The sequence below is a fragment of the Amblyomma maculatum genome, chromosome 4, assembly GCF_055883805.1.
Source record: "Amblyomma maculatum isolate TAMU_Amacu chromosome 4, ASM5588380v1, whole genome shotgun sequence".
NCBI lineage: Eukaryota > Metazoa > Arthropoda > Arachnida > Ixodida > Ixodidae > Amblyomma > Amblyomma maculatum.
The window spans coordinates 173,710,106-173,728,689 of record NC_139347.1 but is presented as its reverse complement, the minus strand read 5'-3'; the positions used below and the strand labels follow the sequence as shown (position 1 = coordinate 173,728,689).

The 18,584-nt window shown below is 46.4% G+C and overlaps 1 pseudogene; it reads right to left on the bottom strand.

Annotated features, from left to right (window-relative positions):
- Window positions 1-673: 673 nt before the first annotated feature.
- Window positions 674-18,584, bottom strand: part of LOC146193509 (uncharacterized) — a 36,294-nt pseudogene continuing 18,383 nt past the window's right edge.

The following is an 18,584-nucleotide window of genomic DNA, read 5'->3' as shown; positions in this document are numbered from 1 at the left end:
TTCTTGGTTGATTCCTGACCACCAGAACGACTCCTTTGCGTAGGCGCGGCAGCGGACGATGCCTTGATGTCCTTTGTGGACTCTTTGCAGCACTTCTTTCCGCAACGTTCGGGGTATCATTAGTCTGGAATCCTTCAGAAGAAGCTTTTTGCAAATCGTGATGTTGACACGACGTGCCCAAAATTGTTTTAGAAGTGGCGGTACCTGGTGTTTTTCAGGCCACCCAACGTGCACGCTTCGAGCAACAAGGCGCTCTTGGGATCCGTCGTCTGTTCTGAGCGTATGCGGTCAAGCCTGCCATCTGAGAGTGCAAATCGAACGACTCCGTCCACGTGAGCCGAGACATCTGCTTCGGACAGTTCTTCGATGCTCAGTCCCGATTGCATCCCTCTGGCGCGCGAAAGAGTGTCCGCCGCAGCGATGGTTTTCCCGGAACATGCGCAAGTTAAAACGAGTACCGCATAAGACGCATCTTGTACCTGTGAATTCTCGGTGGAAAAGAGTCGACAGGATGACGACCCAGTAGCGTAACCAGAGGCTTATGATCAGTTTCAAACAAAAACGTAAGACCTCGCAGAAATTCGTCTAAGCATTTTGCTGCTCACGTCAAGGCCAACGCTTCCTTCTCCATCTGCGAGTACCTCTGCTCGGTTTTCGTGAGTGATCTAGAGGCTTATGCTACAGGCCTTCTATCGCCTGACGGCTTGTCCTGGAGTAGAACTGCTCCAAGCCCTTGCGAAGACTCATCTGCTGACACGATTGTCGGGTACCCGGGGTTGTACATTGCCAGGCACCTGCTCGAACGCAGAGCTGCCTTGAGTTTCTAAAAGGCTCCCTCGGGTTGTGTTCCCCAAGGCCAGTCGCTGTCTTTGTTGAGAAGGCTGCGAAGAGGCGCCGATAGCCACGCAGCGTCGAGAGGGAACCTTGCAAGGTGGTTCATCATTCCCAATAATGAGCGAACTTCCGCGACATTTTCAGGTTGGGGCAACTCTTTAATGGCCCTAACTTTCTCGGGATCTGGGAGCACAGCACTGGCGTCAAAAGTAATGCCCAGGAATTTCACCTGCTCGACAAAGAAACAACTTTTTTTTTTGTTGAGCGTCGCACCCGTCTTTTGCAGTCGGTCAAGCACGTTACGTATGCGGTTGTAGTGCTCCTCCTTGTTCTTGCCGTACACCAGAATACCATCCATATAGTTCAGCACACCGTCTAGACCTTCTAAGACTTGCGAGAACTTCCTTTGAAAAATTTCTGATGCTGATGTGATTCCGAACGGTATTCTGCAGTAGCAGTAGGGCCCAAATGGCGAAATAAAGGTAGTTAGCTTTTGACACTTCTTGGAAAGCTCTACTTGGTATAAACCTGAACTGGCGTCCAGTTTAGAGAAGACTTTGGCTTCCTGAAAGCTACCCATGGCTTGCTCTTCTGTTGGCAGCTGAAGGCGCGCCCTTACAAACTTTTTCAGTTGCGAGAAGTCGACACATGTTATAACCGCCCCACATGGCTTCACCACGGGAACAGTAGGTGCGCACTATTCTCTCAGCTCTTCGACCTTTTCTATCATTCCTTCTCGTTCTGCCTGTCGAGCTCTTCTTTGACCTTTTCTTTCATGGGTATAGAAATCCGTCGTTGTGCAGACACAGCATACGTGACTGCATTTGGCACGAGGCTTATTATATGTTCCCCAGCTGTGGAGCCTGTCCCTAGGAACACTTTGAAATATTTGCGTACCACGTCATCAGCAGTCGATGACATGGTACGCAAATATTTCACCCAGAAAATGCACAATTCCTAGACCTTTGACAGCTGGCGGTCCCAACAGGGGCGTGCGCAAGTTGTGCATGAGGTAAATACTTTGGTGTGAACGGATGGGTCTTTCCAACCAATTTCAGCGACAAACTTTCCGATTGTACATATGCTTGGATTGCTCGGCCCAATAAGATTGCCCGTTTGGTCTAAGGAGCGCGGAAGGAAAGGCAACTTTTCACCTACGTCTGTCATTTCCGCTACAGTACCCACTTTAATAGAAACCTCGTGGCCATTTATCAGCATCTTGACGAAGTGCGCAGAAGCGCTTTTCTGTGACTGCTCGACCATGCCGAGAAATTTCTTATCGGGTTCGGAAACATCGTCGAGATTCCCGTCTGCTTGCTTGTTTTTTCGGCATGCTTTTTCAAAGTGGCCTAACTTTCGACAGAACCTACACCTTTCTTGTTGCGCTGGGCAACTAGCTGCTTCTCGGATAAGATGGTCCGGCGCAGAAACTACAGCTGTTTTGGCAGTTAGCAGTCTTCTGTCTCCGTGTAAACGTGTTTCTACACGCCATTTTCTTAGACTTTACCGCGGCGACGTAAGCGTCTGGGATCGCACTGTCGTCAACTTTTAGCTCAGCTTGCTGTTTCTTTACTGTTTTGTTCCTATGCGCTTTTGCCAAAGCAATATTCAGCGTGAGATTCGGATCCATTCGCAGTTCTTCCGATAACGCATGGTCCCGTAGACCGACTACGAACTGGACTCTAATGAGGCATTTCGTCATGTCCTTAAATTCGCATCTGTCTGCTAGCCTGTTGAGTTCGGTTACGAACTCGTCCACTGTTTCGCCGAGCTGCTGGCTGCGTTGATTAAAGCGAGCCCTCTCGTAGACTATTCTTGGTGTGGATGAAGTAGCTATGAAGCTTCGACATTATCAAGCTGAAGTCCTTCTTTTCTTCGTCTAGGACAATTAATGATCGAAGAATCTCCCGCAAATTTCTGCCCATTGTATAGAGAACAGTCCTTACTTGAACTGCTTCTGGCCTCTCGTGTAGTCCGGACGTGAACCTGTGGTCATTAAATTCATCCATCTAGGCAGGCAAGTCCGCGGTGTTATGGAAGTCGAAAGGCCTCGTAGGCTTGATTCCTGCTATTCCGAAGCGTTACCATAGAGAAAGAGATTGGTAAAGAGCGGACACTCCCATAGGGCCCAGCGGCCCATTTGACTGTAGTGCACCAAGCGGCCGGCGGCAACTACTTCCGGTCTTGCTGAAAGGCGCGTTATTTGAATGCTAGCATGCGCTGCGCCCTTCCCTGCCCTTTTGGCGCATTATTTTGGTTTTACACGGTCTGCTAGTGTTTCTATTTATGTTCAGCACGCATAACATGAAAAATAGATTCCCAGTTCTCTAAATTGGCCATCAACGCAGCTGCGCCACAGCCTTTGCAAAACAGTATTGCAGAAAAGACTCCAAATTTATAATAAACTCGAGCGGCTACAAAAAAAAGGTGCTACGAATTCTTGAAAACTTTTATGGAAACCCTAGACAGCTATCTACTGATCCCTTGTTTACTAAACATAGTATGCTTAAAGCAACTAAATTATATGATTACAAACTGTCTCTCTATATGCATAAACGTAACCTGCCCAATGATACGCACCGTCCCTTGCATGCTTACAGCTTACGCAGAGAACTAACGCCAGTGCCACATACACGAACAAATTATGGTCGGGCCACTCTTGACTACCGCATACCATCACTTTATAATGAACTTAAAGCCCACATTGACTTTACTGCCCCGCTTAACACATTTAGACACGAACTAACAAATTTTATGATGAGGCAATGAATAAATACTGCGATGTTCATATTCATTTCTGATATCTGATGTGTGTATAATTTTTTTGATTTTGACCTCATGTACATATCCATTTTTGACTGTGTTGTGAAATCCTCTGCGAGATGCTGCCTGTAGGCCCCCAGGGCCCAGTCAAGCTGTCTGTGACAGCTTTTTTCCTGGGGGCCCCCAACTTGTAGGTTGGAAAATAAAGTGGATTTGGAAAGTGCTTTGTGAAATGAACATTTATTTTGCTGCATATAAAACACACAAGAAACGCAACAGATGTAGACGGATGCATTGACAAAACTTTGCACACATTAGGCGATGTGCAAAATACAGAATAAAAATACACAAGGCGAGAAACAGCACTTAGGTAGAGACAAAAAATAGCATAACGTTGATTTCTGAATTATGGCAAATGATATGTAACAAAACAGGCATTATACATAAACTACACAGTCTCAGTTGCGGCTGCCTTAGCAAGGGTAAACTTGTATTGTTCAGGGCAGAGAGAAGTACTGACGCTTGGGGGGAAGGCCACTCCGTTCACTCGTCGCATCTGCCGCGCTTCGGCTGCAGTCCGTGGGTCCACTCAGTGCTGTTGGAAAAGGAATGAACATGATGCAGAAGGTTGCAATGAAATTTAAGGCCACTGCTCCGAGCACACAACTGTGCATGTGGGTGCGTACTGAAGACTTGGTGAGCAGCAGTTATGGTCCAGAACAGAAAAGCTGTCATTCGCAAAATTGATACAAAGCTACTGTTGCAACGTAGAGTTCAGGAAATGCAGGCTAACCGAACCTATCTGAAAATGCATTTCTACAGTGAGTGAAATAACGGCCACTAAACTAACAACATTCCTCAAGAGCACTGAACAGCTGAAGCAATGAAGCTTGCTCCATAATAATAAAACATTTTTCACTTTAACGTTGTCCCGTTACATGCAACGCGACACCACGAAAAACTAGCCTTTCGCAAAACCGCGGCCGGCGGGCACGCCATGTTGGCTTGCCCTTCATACGCGACTTTGTGAAGCGCAGACCACCGTGCTGAGCTAAACTGCCGAAATGCCTCGTAGTTTGAAGGGAATGAAACATTTCACACCTTGCGGTTGCCCTGTTAAACGCGACACCACGCAAAACTAGCCGTTCGCAAAATCGTCACGGCACGTCACCGCGGCGGTCAGCACGCCTTTTCATGCCTGTTAGCTTGCCCTCCACGTGCGACTTTGTGAAGCGCAGTCGCTGCCGTACTGAGCTAAACTGCCTGAAATACTGCACAGTTTGACAAGCAAGTCAAGAATGAAACGTTTCTCACTTTACCGCTGCTCTTCTAAACGCGACAATTAGCAAAACTAGCCGTTCGGCAAACTGCGTCAGCATGGCCGCACCGGCCGGCGAACACGCTATTTTGGCGCAATGGCCTGCCTGGGTGCCTTCACATGCCACTTTGTCAAGCGTGACGAGCTAAACTGTTCGAAATGAAGCTGTTTCCCGGGAACACAACATATTACACCTTGCCGTGGTTGGGAACCACCTTAGTTACGGCGTAACGAACTGCGCCTGAACAGCCGGCGCGCCAGTTCACGAGCTGCGAAACTTATTGGCACCGGCCGGCATGGTCAGCGTAAACTGCTTGAAATGCAGCGTAGTTAAGCAAAAAACGTTGCTCACCTTGCCATCGTTCCGCGCAGCAGCCCACAAGAGGTCTGTGCCGCACAAGTGCGGCGAGGCACGAGCCCACAACCGCTCCCTTTGACAACTTCTTGTCGTCTGCTAGTGCTCCGGCGCGCTACCGCTGCAGCGAGTGCCGTCGCGCGCGCGTCCGCGCATGCGCACGTTGGTGCCGCCATCCATCAATCGGCGGCAGCGCAAAAAGTCGCGCGTCATTTCCTGGGGCCAGTTTTTGCCAAGTGACCGCTCTTTACCAATCTCTTTCTCTATGGCGTTACTTGTCGCTTGACTCCGAAACGCTTTGATGCAATTGCTGGTCGTTCGCTGGTTGACAAGGCTGCAGCGGTGCTTTGCTTCGCGGTCCGGGTTGCTTTGATCCCACTTCTGACACCATGTCAGATAAGAAGACAGACGCTTCTGGTCACCTGACCAAGAATGACCAACTTTAATGTTTAGCTATGAAATATATATACAGCCAGAACAGTCACATGAATTCCGTAAGAGCTCGGCGAGGGAAAGGAAAGGGAAAAGACGGGCGCGCACAGTGTGTCTCAGGATTACGCCACAGCTGTCGTAGCATAGCTTCCGCAACAAAAATCCCGATTCAAGAGTACTATGCCCACAAGATCCCTTCGCGTAATGCTACGCCATTGAGAATGCGGCAAGCCGCTGCCCATTTGCCTATAACGAATTAGGTCCTACTATATTCGGCGACTAAAAGAAAGAAATACCAGCCGGGCCGTTTTTGTCTACTTTTAATGGCAAAACGCCCATCGCACGGCAATAATTCGATGTTTAGAAGACGTCTTGGGAGCTGTAGATGCAGTTTCCGCATGTCAAAGATTCCCTAAAAATTATCCTTATTTCAGCTTCAACAATGTTTGGACCCCACTTCGAAAAACATCCTGTAGACAGTCTATCAAACTTTTTCTCACGACCTGCCTTTTCTACCTATTTCGGCGCCGCTGATTAGCCACGTTGTTTCACTCAAGCTAATAATTACATACGGTAATTTTACTCGTGCATGCCGCGCCACTTTAAACCCGCAAGACGCATGTGAGATAGCAAAAAAAAAATACAGCGCGAACAAACGGGGATGATAGAAAGAAACAGGAACAAGCGCTTGTTCCTGTTGTTTCTTCCTACCGTACCCGTTTGTTCGAGGTGTTTTTTTTTTGGATGATGTATCACCAACTCGCCCGCTTAACTATCCTGATGACCTCAGCCAGTGAAGGAAAAGGTGTTGTGTTGCGAGGCATCCGGAGCGCTTGCAGTTCCTCCCGCACGACAGAACGGATGAGATTTCGTAATGCGTCCATGTCGCTGCCGACCTGCACAGGGGGTGCGTCCGACCCAATAATGTTCACATCACGGTTATACTGACGGGCTCGGTGTTGCAGCGTTGTCTCAATGGTCACTGCCTCGCTGAGAAACTCCGCCACAGTGCGCGGTGGACTGCGCACCAGTCCCGCGAAAAGTTCTTGTTTAACGCCCCGCATCAGGTGTCGCAGCTTCTTATCTTCTGGCATTTGTGGGTCTACACGCTTGAAAAGGCGTGTCATGTCCTCAAAAAACATACGCACGCTCTCGTTCGGGCGCTGATTGCGCGAGTGTAGCGCAGCTTCTGCTCTCTCCCGGCGGTCGGCGCTAGGAAAAGTGGCTTTAAAATCACGACAGAAGGCTGCCCAGGATGGAAAGGAAGCCTCATGATTTTCAAACCATGTCCGTACAGACTTCAAGAGCGAAGTACACGTTGTGGAGCTTACGCTCACCAGTCCACCCGTTGTAACGAGCAACTCGCTCGTAGTTCTCAATCCAGTCCTCGGCGTCCTCGAACACGTCGCCATGAAAAGAGGGGGGTGTTCGCGGCTGATGACACAGAATGTTGGTGGGAAGCCTGCTCTCAGATGTCATTGCAGCGGGTTCTACGGCCGTCTGAGGGTGCGTCGTAATGGTAGCGGCCGGAAGGGGTCCGAATTCAGGGGACTCTTTTTGTAGGCGGCGGCCGAGGCGTTGATGTACTAGGGTAAGCTCCGTATTGACAGGTTGATTATGCAGGACTGGATCGATACCTGGCAATTCCTACACCAGATTTGTAACGTAACGTTACACAGAAGACGCTCTGGCACTCTGGCACCGAAGAACACCAACAGCCAGTCAAGGCAGCACAAAAGCGGAGCACCGTATTGCTTCGTCGTCTTTTCCGAATCGCCCGTTCAAATCTTCGTCGTCTATGAATGGCATGTGTCAATATTTGAAGGCCTCTAAATAGAGCAGCGTAAGTCATAGTTGGTTTGGTTGGTTTGGTTTGTAGGGTTTAAAGTCCCAAACCGACTCAGGCTATGAGAGACGCCCTAGTGGAGGGTTCCAAAAATTCGACACCTGGGGTTTTTTAACGTGCATTGAGATCGCACAGCACACGGGCGCCTTGTCTTTTTCGCCTCCACCGAAAAGCAACCGACAAGGCGGGGATTCGATTCCGCATCCTTGGGAATAGCAGCCGAGTGCCGAAACAACTTCGCTACCGCGGCGGGGTAGAAGAACGGATAGGGAGAATAACGGACAAGCGCTGACTAACAACTGAAGTTAGTCAGCGCCCTTCTTTAGCCCTTCTCTGTTTGTCCCAAGTAGCCGCGCTGTTTTTTGATCTCGCGGCGGGGTGTTTAGCGAATTTCAATGGTTTTGATCTAAGTAGAGAAAATTAAGCTTTACAGCTGAGAACCTGCCGACCGCTTTCTGCAGGAACTATCAGGGGTGTAACAGCTCTTACAACAATTAATCCGCGGCACACAAACCCTCCCAAGAACTGCGACCACTACTGTATCATCAACCCGCCCGCTTAGCTATCCTGTTATACTACTGAGAGCACAACGTTACGTATGTCCTTTTTGTCCTTCCCCAGTGAAGAGTAGCAGGCCAGATTTGAATTATTCGGGCCAACCTCTCTGCCTTTTCCTTTCAATAAATCCATCTATCTATCTATCTTTAGAATAGCTGAGGAAATGTGTGAACTCGCGCAATTTACTGCATACCGTCAGATTTTAAACTTACTAAATCAGAATGTTTACCTAGCAGATTCCCAAAACCCTACATTTGTCAGTTTGTCTCGAATAAGCCAGGTCAAGAAAAAGAAAACTAACATGTGTATTGTTACGGAGCGGTAGGCCGATGGACACAGAGAACAGACCTGGAATATGGTCGTTGACTGAGAAATGATTTTATGAATTGCGGCGCGCCTATCGCGAGCGCTCCTGCCCGCGCCACTGCCCACTTCTTCCTCGTCCATAACAATAACCAGGGCCACCGAGCGATCGTCCCAATCGTGGGCGAACAAGTCTACCGATGTGGATGAGATCCATGGCATGACGATGGGCGTGACTGGATGCCTGAATAATAAGAGGAAGAAAAAATGAGACATTGGCTTGCCGCCCCAATGATTCCCGATAAAGCCTTGCCCAGGACTTTTTAGGGCCACAGCGCGCAAAGAATTGATCGCGCAGTGATGTCTTCGAGTATAGTGGCATCTTGGGTCGCTGGGGCCTTCGGTCAGCGTATTGAGTCAGTGGAATAACATGGTCATCTGGTTCTCTAGTTGTGCCTTGTGGTCGTGCGGGTGGTCTCTCAGGTCAGTCTCCTTCGTCATGCCTTGTGGTCGGGGCTAGGGGATCAGGCGGTGGGACGTGCGACGAGGTCGCTTCGGGTCCGGCAGGCTGGTGACCAGCCAAGCAATGCCTTCTAGACCTTCTGCCATTCATGAGGAGAGATGAATTACCCGGCACCTCCATCCAAATGTTACTGAGCGGCAAGCCGATGCGCACAGAGAACAGAGAGAAAGATGGTCGATGACTCAGAGATGATTTATTGAATGTCGATGGGCCTAGCTCGAGCGCTCCTTCCTGCACCACTGCCCACTTCTTTCTCGTCCGTATATTGAATGGCGGCGGGGCCAGCACGAGTGCTCCTTCCCGCACCACTGTCCGCTTCTTCCTCGTCCCCAACAATATATATGTCCTCACATCACGCTTGACGTGTGAAATGACTAAAGCTCTTAGTGCGAAAGCTTCTCCTCCACCATTTTGTAAGCCGAAATGCAGGGCAGCGGGTCGTCCCTCAGCGAAAATAACTTGAAGGTAAATGTTTGCCTGAACACTCTACATCAAACCGGGCCGAAGATAAACAGACGGTACTCCTGCTGCAGCGCACCGGAATACGGATTCGACGATCCGGCGGTATTCGAGGTGCAACTTGATTTTCATTGCGCCTGTTCAAAACATTTCCAAGGTCGCCACGTGTCTGGGCGTTTTTGCAGCGCACTGCTATCGTGCTGTTATCCCACGTGCAATAGATGAAAAAGGTCAGCTGCACTGTGACCGGCAACGGAGGAAGCTACAGGGCGTTCTGCCAGATGTTTGTAATTGGCCTCCGCTTCACGTCGCATGACGTCGCTTATACGCGTTTGTTTCTGAACGCCATGGAAACAATAAAAGGTCCAGGAGTGTAAAAGAAAAATATTAAGGCTTTTTGATTCTCTAAGATAGAACTCTCCTTCTGCGCAGTGTTGGGAACATAGCTAGAGGCCCACGCCAAACTATCGGAAAAAATCGCTCCCACTTTTCCGCGGCCCCAAGTCACAGTGCAGCCCACCCCGTTCATGTATTGACCATTTGATGTCATCCCAACAGGAGTGTTCGAGCGCCCATCATGTGGAGTTGTTATATTTTGGGGAGTTCTTACCGAGACAGGACGAAGTACGACGTAAGATGTGTAACGCGCGTTGAGAAGTTACCTGCATGCCGTAAAATTCTCCTCTTAGTTAACTACTAAATCCTAGAAGGTCAAATTTTGCACAAAAGTGGTCGTTTGGACGACGGCATCTTATACTACATTTGATGAACTACTTGCCTGATTCAATGAGAACAAACGAAGCAAAACAAGCCGCTCTCCTAGGGATGGCACCCGAGGCGCCAAATCGTGTTGTATGCAGAAACACCGCCGTACAGATTTGGCGGAGGAAGGTGGGCGGGCATTGCTCTTTTGAGAAATATTTTTATCATCTTTATTAAATTAATTATCAATAATTATTAGCGAAACATAGTTCGGAAAAAATATAATAAATTTGAAGTTTTATTTGAAAAGTGCAATAAATCATTTCTGCCTCGCATTGCAACGAGGTGGCCCCACATGAGCCAAAGCTGTGTCAGGGACCTGCTTTGCTTCGCCGCCGCTACATACATGCGAACACCCGACTTCATCTGCTCTACTTAAGCAAGTATCCCAAACAATTTCGGGTTCGCAATATTGACGATCAAGTTTAATTTCTTTGTGAAATTTGAGCTGAAGGATTTAAAAGGATATCTGAGTAAATCATTATATGGCGTGAGTGTTATCGGCAACGCGCGGTAGAAACCAATTATTAGTTTCTTGTCAATCCTCTATCACTCCGTGTATCACACATGAGGTCAAGGCCTATATTTAGAAGAAAAATAATTAAGCATAAGTATTATTTTCCAATAATTAAAATATAGCTTGAGTAAATCTAATGCCGGACCAACGTTAACGTTCCCTCTCAAATTGCTTCCACAGTGCCTTTCATTTAAGAAACCTTGGCTAAATTTAGATTCGACAACATATTTAATTTAACGATGATCCACACGCAGCGATTCGGTCGGCTCACAATTGGTAAATTACAAATTTATTAACAGGGAACTACACGGGATATAAAATAATTCATTAAACACCTGCCCACGTGTCATAAAAGTAATCTAGAAAGAAGAAATTGCCCACCAGGCAAGCTAGGACACTGAAAATGTCCCATAGTTTATCCACAGAGCGTCAGTGCGTACGCATCATCACCCGTCAGAGGGTCGCATACATAAAGTAGAGATGATCATTGCTAAAAAACAAACATGGGATATGCCGGCTTTTTTGAAGAAACTGCATTAGTGCAATTCAGAGGCGTGATGAAGAGCATAACATTCAAAGGAGCCATCGGCATTAGGAAGGAATATGGTGAAAATTTGTATTTATGAGTTAGGGGTAAACTAGTTGGGGTTTTGAAAAATTCTGACATAAAAATGCAGAAGATGTATGCTATAGTTTTTTTATTGCGCAAACGTCAGGTTGCACAGGCTTTCCTCTTCCGTTGCCTAGTTTTGTGTAGTTCGCTTAAAGCAAGACACATATTTGTGAACAATGATTTTATCTATTCATTGACTGCGCTACTACTGAGCCACAATGCCACATTTGCTGTGGCCTCGGAAAGGCTTTAATATATGCAGCTGTTATGCAGTCGCTTTGCTTTACAAAGTTTTGTTACAAAGCCTCTCCAGAGGCAAGACCCAATTAGGGCTCTCACACTAATAAGTCTCACAGGGATCTTGCACTTAAGGGCACTCACAACAGGACTCTAATACAAGAGCTCTCGGTAAAATGACGCTCACACTAATAAGTCAGTCTTCATACTGAGGTCATTACGGTGGCAATTATCCGTGCCTAATGATATAATCATAATATTGCTAATTCTTATATAAAAGTGCCAAGCTTTATTCAAATCTTCTTTACATCTAATAATTGCGTTTTCTTATTTTTTAAAGACTTTAGCCTGTTATAACAGGCATAAAAGTCACGATGTAGTAATTTCTGGTTAGCAAATACCTGCGAACGTAAGTTCGGTATTTCATGCTTTCCCACATCTTGACGTTCACACAAAAACAGCATTTTCACTTCTGCTCTGATAGATATACTCTTAAAATCTGAGCCCGCAGAAGCATCAAGCTCTCGCATGCAGAGGGAAAAAAACATTGACGTTTGTACATTGATAACAGAACGGGAATTCAGCTGGTAGTCAAACTTTTCATCATTTGGATAGAAGGAGTTCAACAAAATGAGTGTGCTATGAGCGTGGACATTTCCTACTCTTTGAAGACTAGATAAAAAAAAAAAACATGGGCATCGTTAGTAATATCTTGCGACCTCGGAGGCCTTAAAGTTCTGAAACGCCTAATAAGTGCCCTCTTTTTGTGCCTGTCTCTCGGTTTCCTTTTATGAGTAATGCACCAACTAACCCGGTAAATAATTTTACTTGGCTGTTAGAGGGGTTCAACTCTCCTCAACCGAATGCGGAGCGAAAGCTTTGGCCGCGGGTGATGGGGTGTTGCATCGAACACAACCAGCGGTCTGTTGAACGCATTAAAGTTCAACACAATTTAGGCAGAATACACTTTCATTGCCTGCACATGCGATGCCGGCAGAAGATTTCCTGCTCAACTCGATCCCTCTCCGCGGCAGCGCACGCAAGTGCAGTGTTAAAACTATCCATCTATCCGCGCCAGCGCGCACGTGTGGGCGGATCATGCTGTAGCGCAGCGGCGGACAGCTGTCGAACGGCCCAGCGTGATGTCATGGTTACGGTGCATGTGCAGTAGCAGCTGCTCGGCATGGCGACCTTCGCTTTACATAGCGTAGTGAAGCAGTAAATAAAAAATGATAAATACGTTTTTGTTCAATACGAAACCACTTGAACTGTCCGGCAGTAAAAGCTTGAGGCATCGTATTCTTACCCATCCGACGGGCGTTCTAAAGTTGGCATTGCCATGGAACACCTGTCCCAACTAGAACAAACACAAGGGAAAGTAAAATAACACCGTAATAAAGAATAAACGGTTCAGGGCTGGAAAGTAACACAATTCAATTGCACGTCAGTGAAAGTTGTGTTCTAGGGTTCTAAATCTCTCGCAAAGAAAATTTCAGCGGTGGAGAGTTAAAAAACTTTAGCTAGTAGTCCGATGCTCACCGCCAGTTTGTAAGAGAACTGCTGATGTGAAATAAAACTGAATATATGTAGATGTATATTAATTATTCTGTTCTCTACACCTTCAGACTTGTTGTCACATTAGAACAGTTTGGCCAAAAGATATTACACAAGGTGCAAAATAAATACTCATGTAAATGCTCATTACCGTGCCTATGCTTTTATTATAAAATCGACAAAAATACTGCTCATATTTTACATTTACGTATTTCTGTAGGAACCTGCAATCAACCGAACCTCAGGTAGACAGCTTTGGCATTTGAATATTGTTCTGAACAGATTACTACCTTTCTGAACGCAGTTCACCAAATTATCAACAATACATAGGCCACGGTTGAAAGGTTCGTGAAATGTCAGAATGTATTTATATTAAGCAAGGTACCTTATGAACAAACTACACCTTTTCAGAACATTTCGTAACTTCCCTCTAAATATACGTTGCTACCCTGTTGCAGCTAATTATATGGGGAGTCAGGGATACTGAGAGGTTCGCGCCATGTCCAGTGACAAGTTCGTAAGCTGATCAGCTACAAAATGCACCCTGCCACAGCGCGATATGAGACGGCTTAAAGAAAAGGGGGGAATAGAGTGCATGGTATTAGTAAATTTTGAAACGAAAGATTCACTACGGCAGGTTGTTGGAGTCGTCAGGTATGCACGGTTTTCATTTTCAGGAAGATTTAGAAGTCAGACTTCTGTGTTAAGATTGGTGGTCGCCATGTGACATTGAGCCATAGTAACGTAGGTTTTCAAGTGGCCCGCAACCGCTGTCATGGTCACGGTATCGTGAGGTGCCGCACGGTTCTCACTTTAAGGGATATTAAGAGGTCAAACGTCTGTGTTAGGCCTGGTGGTCGCCATGTAAGTTTGGGACATAGTCACGTAGGCCACCAAGGGGCCAGTGATCACTGTCAAGGTCACATTACCTGATGGTCACCATGGGACTGTAGCGCATAGCCACATAAGCCACCAAGTGCCCCGGCACCACAGTCAAGGTCAAAGTCAAATGAGGTGACGTGCAAGTAGAGGGTGCTAGAGGGGTGATAGGTGTACAAATAAGAGCCCCCGGGCGCATGCCTAGGTTACAACACTGCGCAAGATGGAGGAGAACGAACACCCTACAGAGTAGCGCGTCGGAATGCGAAGGCACGTCGGAATGAGACACTGAAAAGGCGGCATGCCGAAGAGACCAATGAAGAAGGGGCTTTGTTTGGAGAAAGGCACAATCTGTTGAATGCAAGCTTGGCGATTCAGGGTTGACCCAAGGTTAACCTTCAACAAAACTTTTATTCTAAAAAAAAAAATAGGAATCTAAATTCTTCCAATAAAGAAACAATTGCGTCAGTGCGTGATTGCGTGACTATGTAATATTGTGGGCAGTTTACCGGCCGTTATTTAACCGAGATGAATCATCGAGCAGGAAGGACGACGAACAAAAGTCAACGATGAGGTTTTGTTATATTTGGATCCGAGCTTAGATAGATATGCACACCTTCAGAGCTTACCGGAGGAAGGTTTCCATTCTACTTTGTCGCATGGAGTATATCACGTCAGAGGCATTATTTCAACTGACATGCCTGATTAACCCTTTTAACGCCTGCCGAATCATTTGTCATGGGTTTCCTATTAAACGAGTTTACCGGCACATACATCGTCAGCGTTAAAAAAGCGGTTCTGTTTTGGGTTCGTACTTATACCATTTAAAAAAACTTAACACCTATAAATTTACATGTTCGTTATGCAGAAACGTAATACATATCTGTTCAAATAACCAGCTGGTCGAGGTTTTAAAAACAGGAACAGCGGCACAACGAAAACAGCACGAAGACAGAGCTCGACTCAGGCGCACATCAGCAACGTTTATTGCGAAAAAAAAAATATAATTTCCTCCTTGACACCCAAGCACATGGCAACATGGTACAGCCACAGCTCACATCCCTTCATCTCCAGCAAATTAAGTGATTCAACAGTGATTCTTTTTTTTTTCAAAAAAGAAATGTCAATGAAGACGTAATCCAAAGAATCTAATGCGCACGTCTAAAGCAAGGCAGAATCCAACCAACAAACAAACTCAAACACACGCCAGGGAAAAGCAGCTTCCATACAAGCCCATTGCCCATTGCCATCATTGAAGACGTTAGCTCTAACTCATTTCACAGCGGCCGCAGATAAGCCTGTTGAAGTGTTACAAAAAATGAAAAGCGTTCAACGCCGCTGAACCGAGTGTGAAGCGAAAGCATTACCTTCGGGTTACAGAGCGTTCTTCTTCTTCATCTTCTTCTTCTCGTAGCTATGCCTCTTCACGACCGAGCTCCGGCTACCCGAAGTCTCTAAAACTTACCGCCGTGTAGCTGTCACAACTAAAAACTTCGTCTCTTTGAGCGCCATTCGAATCACCACCAGCCAAAACGTGAGCACTTCACGACTGTGGTGCTCTAGACACCACCGCCGCAGCTTATCGTGCCGCATGCGACAACAGGGTGTCATTACTTGCTAAATGTCAATTTCTTTTTTAGTCGTCAAAAGCGCTGCACTAGCTGAAACCGAAACGAACGGGAATTTCCTAACACCATACACGCTACGCCCAAGCTACGATTTCAAATAAAAGTCAGCCACACGCATCAAAAGTGGTCGCACCCTGAAAACAAATAAATAAGAAATTAGAAAATAAGAAATCAAAATAAACAAACTATCACACATCCCTCAACACTATTCACCGTTTATGAAAATTTTGAAGGGAAGTAAACTCATTCCTGCATTTCTGCGTATGGCAGAGTCATCACAGACACAATGGCTACCTTTCGTCTCATCAAATCAGCTTCTAATGTTTCACGAGGAACCTGATCCCTTCTGCTGCCTACATTCATAATGTCGCTCAACAATGGCTCACTCGTCCGCTTTTGGCAATGAGGATCTAAATTGTCTCATTTCGATTTTCTACAGACTTTTCATGTTCCCTAGCTGGCCCTTTCATTATTGCAACTCCCAGTTTCGCTTATATATACATTTCCGCATTTAAATAGGATTTCACACACCGCACCAACACTCCAGATTAAGAAACATATGCTATTTATTCTCACACACATCTTTGTTATTTTTCCTGATCCTTGTGTACAAACCGTAAGCTTTTTAACGCAATGAACACTGGCGCTACGTCGTACCTGCTGGCCACCTTCGTCTGAAAATGTGCCACTCGTGTGTAGAGAACTATTTGTGGTCTGCTTTTAAGAACGAGATCTTACCCTCCAAGCGACACCCTTGAAGGTCACAAAACATGCCATTTGACCCCTGAACTGAAGGAGCAGCCAGACATCTTACCACGCGACCCGCCACAGCTTCGTCGCCGGCCGCCATCAAGACCGCAGCGCCGGGCTCCGCCTCTCGCCTGATCATGTCACTGTGGAACTAACCACGTGATGCATGGCCGCTTCGTGGGCTGCTGCCGCTTCGCCGTCGCTGCGCTGCCGTACCTGCATTATATAGCTATAGGAAACTAGGTTGACCAATCCAGTTCACTACGATACAAGCGTGGCAGCTACGCTCGCTTTCAATACTGCTCCCAACAGCCGCAGAGGTCGGGCTAGCGAACGAACCTTGCTTAACTAGAGCTTCTGCTCGTCTCATAGGTATTACAGAGTTAAAGCACCAAACCCTAACTCCGTTTCACTTGAGGTCTTCTTTCGGTTTTAATTTTCATGGCGAAAACCTTAATTAAGTCATTTTGCGAAAGCCTCTCCGCAAAACATGGATGCAGAAAGTGTAAGCAAAATATGGAAGTAAAATGTAACGTATCATAGGAGGTGACAATCAGACGAGATTGTAGTCTTTACGGTGTACGGAATGATAACTTGTATATAAATGCCATGTTATGCATATATTCATGTCATGTGAGTGTCTAATTTATTCATTAGTCGTAGTCACTTGTCACGAGTCAGTCATATAGAATATCCATAATATGCATGAATACAGAGTGCATTATTCGTGTAAGTCAACTAGTGTCTAATTATGCCACTCAAAAGTGAGTCATGACATCCTAGGAGCTACTGAAGAGCAGCCAACGCGCATGCTTTCGCATTCCTCCAACACAGGTCTCTGCAGTGCTTTCAGATTTTCGAAGGGTCTCTGCAACACAGCAGATTTTGCGATTTGAGCTGATGTACGACGTAGTAATTTCACGCATAAACAACTTGCGCAAGTTGTACTTCGGACGGAGCAATTCATTTTCGGAAGGCGGGAGAAAAATTTCATCCGGCCTACTGAGTTTCTCCTCCAAGGATGGCTTCGATCAGCTATACACGGCGCCGAAGACAAGCCCAACCAAAGCGAGGCTTTCATCGCGCACACTTTCAGCTCTCTTCCATTCCGTTTTGGCCCGTGAAGCTGCATCGGAAAAAGTTAGCCGAGCTTGAGGTCTGCACACTTGTAGGAAAGGTACAAGTTTGTTTCTCGTTTGTAAGATGGAAGATGGCGAAATTCATATGTTATTGTCCTGGACGACAAGACATTTACTGTGTGTGAGGTGAGAGCAGCACGCAGAATACAATTCCATAGACAAAAATAATTTTGGAATGAACAGACGCACATCAACTGCAGGTAGCGATTCAAAACCGAAGGTGGTGCTTCTAAATGGTTATCTTTAGTTTCGATTTTTTTCCTTGTCTACTACAATCTCTTCTGCAACACGCAACAGCATTTTAGCGTTTACATACTTGAAGTATTGGCTGCAATATATTATTAGATAGGACGTTGCAGTTGAAGTTGTGTGATGTTAGGAAGATGGTGAGAGACCACAAAGCGTGGCTTGATATGGTCCATAGGATCACGAAGAGTCGGACACAACTGACCGACTGAACTGAAGTGATTATTAGATAGAGAAAATAACAATTGATTGCTTGTGACGAATGCGTACTCTTACTAAATTAACCATCTTTCTTACGCCTGCTTTCATCCTTGACAGTTTTATAAAAGCCAGTGTAAGTACAAAAATTTCAGTAGCGATAAAAACTTGCGCGAAAGCGCTATCAAGCTTGAAGATAAACTCCCCGACACTTGAGGACACTCGCGTTTTCAGCAATCCATGCGATACCTGGCGGCAAAACCATGGAACGCGCCAGATAGGTTCAGTAGCAGACGCACCTAAACCCGCTAGCAAAGCGCTCGTAGCACCGCGAAAAAGGAAAAAAAAAACGAACGGCAAACCAATTCTGCAGCCGTTCCGCCGCGCGCGTCAGCACAGTGGCACATTTTCATGTATTTCCTTTGTGCTCCCGCGATCGGCGCCAGAAAATCGTTGCATTTCCAATCTCCGCGGAGCGCATTGAAAGTGCGGTCGACAGTTTAAATATAGTGTCAGTTTTTATAGTACTATTTCTTTCCTGGTATCAACTGCCTTCTACTCAGCTTGCTAAGCCACGGAACACCTACGGATAAGTACCAGTGAACAACAATACGTACTAGGCAGCGCGACTTCGCGCGTCACGTACAAAATTCGATCGGGTCAAGTATAA